Source organism: Onychostruthus taczanowskii, unplaced genomic scaffold (assembly GCF_017590055.1).
Source record: "Onychostruthus taczanowskii isolate IOZ18803 unplaced genomic scaffold, ASM1759005v1 scaffold1, whole genome shotgun sequence".
NCBI classification, from domain to species: domain Eukaryota; kingdom Metazoa; phylum Chordata; class Aves; order Passeriformes; family Passeridae; genus Onychostruthus; species Onychostruthus taczanowskii.
The window spans coordinates 23,791,926-23,797,301 of NW_024496525.1; the positions used below are offsets into that span (position 1 = coordinate 23,791,926).

General features: G+C 44.7%; 1 non-coding gene across 1 annotated transcript; it reads right to left on the reverse strand.

The window, feature by feature from the left end:
- Positions 1-329: 329 nt before the first annotated feature.
- On the reverse strand, positions 330-402 carry TRNAT-UGU. The gene has a single exon. It is a non-coding gene; the product is annotated as a tRNA-Thr (tRNA).
- Positions 403-5,376: the final 4,974 nt, after the last annotated feature.

The following is a 5,376-nucleotide window of genomic DNA, read 5'->3' on the forward strand; positions in this document are numbered from 1 at the left end:
CAAAGCTGCCATCAGAGAAATTGTGACATGAGCTGTGCAAATATTTACTCAGCCATTCCCACGCTGCTTCCCAAAGAGATTATTGTTCCCCCCCACTCCCCTGCCGGCACGAAGCACAACCATGAATTAATTTGGCGACTGCTGGTAATGTTAACATTCAGGTTTTACAGAAGGCATGTTTCCAAAGCCTTTCATTTAACAAGGAAGCCCCCGGAGCCTGCACGCATGCTCTAGTCCGCCACCACCAAAATACCCAAAATCAGGCTCGTTGGTCGCGGGTGCAGTCAAAAGCTGTGCCACTCTGACAAAAAAATAAAAACAAAACCCTAAGGCCCCAGCGAGGATCGAACTCGCGACCCCTGGTTTACAAGACCAGTGCTCTAACCACTGAGCTATGGAGCCACCGTACTATAATTGTCCCGGCTGTATCTAAGACCGGTCTGGGACCTCCCCGCTGCCCCCTGCCGGGCGCCCCGGGCTCCGCGCCGCCGGCCCCGCCCTCCGCTGGCCCCTGAGGGCCCGCCCTGCACCGCGGCCTGGCGCGGCAGCCCGCCCGCCGCCCTGGCTGTGCCCTCTCCCGCGGCAGCCCGCCCGCCGCCATGCCCCGCTTCTCGCCCGGGGTGCTGCTCCCGGCGCTGCCCGGCGGCCGCCGCGGCTGCGTGGGAGAGCCCGGGCTGAAGAGAGTCCGTGGGCCCGCTGCAATAGCAGGAAATAAAGAAACAGAGCTGCTGGAATGAGCACGTCCGGCCGAGCCAGCAAAGCCACCGGAGGAGAAATACGGGGCGGGTGGGCAAATGTGTGACATACAGCCCGATCTGTACCGGCTAGGAGTAAAAAAACCCTGTCGTAACAAAGGGTGTTTTTTTCCTGCAGAGGTTGGGTGTTCTTAGGAAGTGCGAGGAAGGCTGCTGCGGGGCAGAGGTGCTGCCCGGGGCCTCTCTGAGCATCACTTGTTGAGTGACGCCTTGCAGCGCTGAGCATGGACCCTAGAGAGGATTTCTAGGTAATTCTCTCACCTGGTGCCTGCAGATCAACTTTAACAGAAGTTACAGAGCTCAGAAGCTTCAGCTGACAGCTAAAAGGTGGACAGCAGCTGTGCTGTTGGACCCATCTGAGTGTACTGCTGGTGTCCACTGCTGGTGCTGGGTATCATCACTGCTAATAGCACACATTAGCCAGAGGTCACTTATCCCAAGATCACTTATTAATGTCCTGAACATTTTTTTTAACTTCATGCAGATAAAATTATTGCAGCCATATGCCTTTCAGAAAGCTATATTCAGGGCCCTGTCTTCATTCTGTACTAACATCTCGTCGTATAGAATTCAGACTTGGATCAGCGGATGGGACAGGGATGCAATGGGGGAGCTCGTAAACCTAGCTTGGCTTAACAAAATCTTGAAACAAAGAATGTTACACTATGGAAATAAACCTCGAAGTCCACAGCAGCATCAGGGTCTGCAGTATCCTGGGCACTAGGATGTGTAAATATGTGATTTCTCCCCAACGATTCTTTCCTTCAAAGTATCTTCTCACATTAATCCCCTGATAGTTTTTAATAAATTATGTCAGTGAAATTTGAAATAAACACTGAAAAATTATTGCTGACTCATAAAACAAAGCTCCATGCAGCAGCTGGCTAGTAGATACAATCAACAGAACAACAGGGTGCAGGTCCATTTTGTCCATTGAATGGTACTCATTACATGCATGTATATTTGAAGTATTGTGAAAATATTCAGTGAAGATTAAGTGTTTGGATCCACTAAGCACTTCATCTCAAATCTCTACTCTGGAAATAACAAGAAAGTGTAACTAGTATTTCTAGTCATCATGACCAAGATATTTGTGTTGAAATTACAAATGTATGTATTAATCATACATTATTTTTTGTGTTATTTCAGGGATATGTCTTCTCTGAGATATGCTTGATATTAAGCCAGGTTGCAGACTTTTGTGTCTTCAAAACTGTGATGACTGCCAGTGGCAGCTTTAAAGCTTTTCTAGATGGTGTGTGTGTGTGTCCTTTTTGCACATGTGTAATGCAATGGAAGTTTAAGAGCACTACACTGGAGCAAGCTACAGGTCTACAGATCATTTGCTATTAAGATAATATTGTCATGATTAGTTGTCACACCCTGGAAAACAGGGTGTGAAAATGCCATTGCCTTGCAAAACACCATGCAATTTTTCCCCTCATGCCACTTTTCATGCTCAGCCTGAGTTCCCACATGCCCATCTATGAACTTGGAAAAGTCAGTGAAATCCCTGCTGGAGATTATCATGCAAGTGTATCAGTGCACAGAAGTCCAGAACATATTTCAGCATTATTTTTTAAAAGTCCCAAACAACCAAAAAGCCCAAAATCAAATGAAAAATATAATTTATGAAAACTTGTTACATGTTACATACTGTTCTCTTAAACATTTGTTGTGTTATTCTGCTACTTCACATCACTGCTAAGGCAGAACAGCCAGAAAATATTTTAGAAAAGCCCTGATGGTGATGGACCTTTCACCACTGGCAGGAGCTGCCAGCTATAGTTCAAAGGGACCCTCTTTGAACAAGAACAATCGTACTGGGTTTATTATTTAAATAATATTGCATCCTTAAGACACACAGGCCTCAAGAACTAATGGGCATTTCATTAATTCAGTTAACCTGGGAAAAGGAGACTACTGTGCACTGAAAAGAAAGCGATACAGAATACAGCTTCCTTAGGAGCTGGGGCTCAGAAGGACAGGATTGTACAAAACCTGTGTGAGAGCTGTCAGCACAGCTGGCACTTACCTTCTCACTTCATCAGGGACTGACTCCTGGAGTCACAGGTGTTCATCTTGCCTCGAACACCAGAAGAAATGCACCAGTTGTGATACTTGAGGAGAACAAAACTGGAAGTGGCAGCATGTACCAATGGGAGGAGTAGAGTGTTTTCTGTATTCTTCAGAGGGAGCATTATCAAAAGAACAACACAATTATAATTTAAAATAAATTCTTACTCCTCTTATAATCAAATGACTGAATGTAAAGGTTTGAAATACTGGCTTTTTCTCTCTGTTACTGTTTTGTTCTAGGCTCATTTACATCCATGAAACAAGATTGACTGGTTTTCATTTGGTCTTGGAAGACAGGAACCAAAACCCCATTGTAGTAACACTGAATCTTGATCAAATAGTTATTTAGTCCAAAATGAGTGGCAAATGGCAAGCTGTCTGAATTCAAGATAAGAGAGTGGACCCAGTTCTCAAAGTGGAGGCAATTGTGCTTTAAAACTTTCATGCACTGGCACTTTGTTGCTATGTTCACATCACTTTAGGGAATGTACAGATCATCTCTAAAAACCCTTCTGATTACTATGGAAATAAGAATCAACAAATAAACCAATAAATCATTTACATTCCTACCAGTACTTTTCTATTTCTCTACACTGCTTTTATCTGTCCCACCCCATCTTTCAAACACATTTTCAGAGCCAAACCAATATCTACTTGGCAGAATTTCTTTAAACACATATTCTTATTTCACCTCAATATTACTAAGTAGCTCATCTTTTTATAACTGAAGGTGATTCTTTGCATATGAAGTCTAAAAGTGCTGTCCAACTTATAGCTACCAGAATCTGTTATTGCAGTAATCACTTCCTCACTAAGTCTGTACATCAGTGCCTGAAGTGGAAGCCCTCCCTTTCTTCAGTGCATTAGTATTGACAAAGCTAGTCCTTCAAATACATTTTTAATAACCTTTTTATATGGCGCAATATCACTGAAAGTTCACTGCATTTATTTTTGTCAGTTCAGAATGATGGGATTTTATATGAAAGTATTGAAAAGATTTTTCTGTTAGTGCTCTTCATTTTAAAGGCTCCAAAGCATTAATGCTGTGAACGTTAATATTTTGCCTGATACATAATCTGCCTCTGCCCATATTGCAGCTGGGCTAATGGGAGAAACCAGAAAAGAAGCTTTGTGGATCAGGAGCACAGCCAAATTGCAGGGATCTCCTCTATGGTCAATGATTTCCGTTCCTTTCTTGATGTCACTGTCCAGAATAGTGGCATAGGCTGCCTTTCATGTTATCAGAGACATCAAAAGGAGGTACTGAGCACCTGTCTCTTTACTGTTTTCCACCTTTTTCAGGCACTGACACTCCCACCTAACGAGTCCAACATGCTGCCAGAATAGCATCCCTGTGCTCGAGCGGCGTGCTAGCCTTTACTGCGTTGGAGGTGCCAGTGTGCAGCTTCCCAGCTCTTGGAAGCTGTGAGCCTAGGTCCAGTCACACCTAACCAGCCCTGCCTGTGCCGTGGAGCTCGGACTGATCCTGCTCCTGAGCTCGCCATGCCTTGAGCCGAGAAGGCAGCACGAGGCCGTGGGTGGGGGCAGCAGTGCGTGACACTGCATTCTCCCAGTACGTGGCACTCGCTGCCTCTTTCCCACAGAAAGTGAGGTACCAAAGCAGAAGGGTCCTGCTGGAGCCCTGCTGCAGAAGTCTGCCCAAGAAGTTTCCTGGCACAAGTCTAAAGGGATGCGTTCACAGGATCAGCATGTGAGACTCCAGAGATCTGCCCCAACCAGCTGCCTACATTCCCCACCAAAGCAAGGGAAGAACCAGCTCTTCAGTGATAAGCTGGGTGGTTGCATCTCTGTGTGCACTTACTGGGGCTGACACTGACTGGGAATCTTCCTGGCAGTCAGAACAGATGAGCCAAAGAATAAAATGATCTGCCCTGCACACTGCTTACCAATTTGATCCCTTGGTTGGGGGTGAGGTCCTTGGAAGAGGACTTGCCTCTTCTGAAGTGAATCAGCAGAGGATTTTGATATCATCTAGTGTCCTTCAAGAACATTAAATTAACTTCCTAGCTGTCACTCACTATTAACCTATTTATTCATGCAGGGGGGTAAAATGCAGTTCCCTTATATTACACAGCTAAAAAGTTCACTCTGCAAATCTGTTTTCTGAGGAAAGAAGGAATTTCCTGAGAGCAGACCAAGACTGCTTCCTGCAAAAAGGGACTGCAAGAGTCTCTTAACTTCTCATCCCAATAAAAATAAGTATCTTTTGCATTTCCCTATATTTAATTTTTTTCTGTATTCACTTCCATTATTGGTTTATCTTTCCATCGGGGGGTATGCTAGGAGGAAGGCTGAACAGAGAATTCTGTTGTGTGTTTGAAATAATACTGTAGCAAATGAAAACACCAAAGAAAGCTTTTCTTTTTTTATAGCCAAGCTGATAGGAAATGAGTTTCCTATGGGACAGAGCCAGGAGGAGTGGAGTTCATATAAGATTTTCCACACCATTTCATAGCTATCCAGTTAAGAACAGGCATCAAGCTACAGCAAGGGTCACCAGGTAATTTTCCTTGACACACAG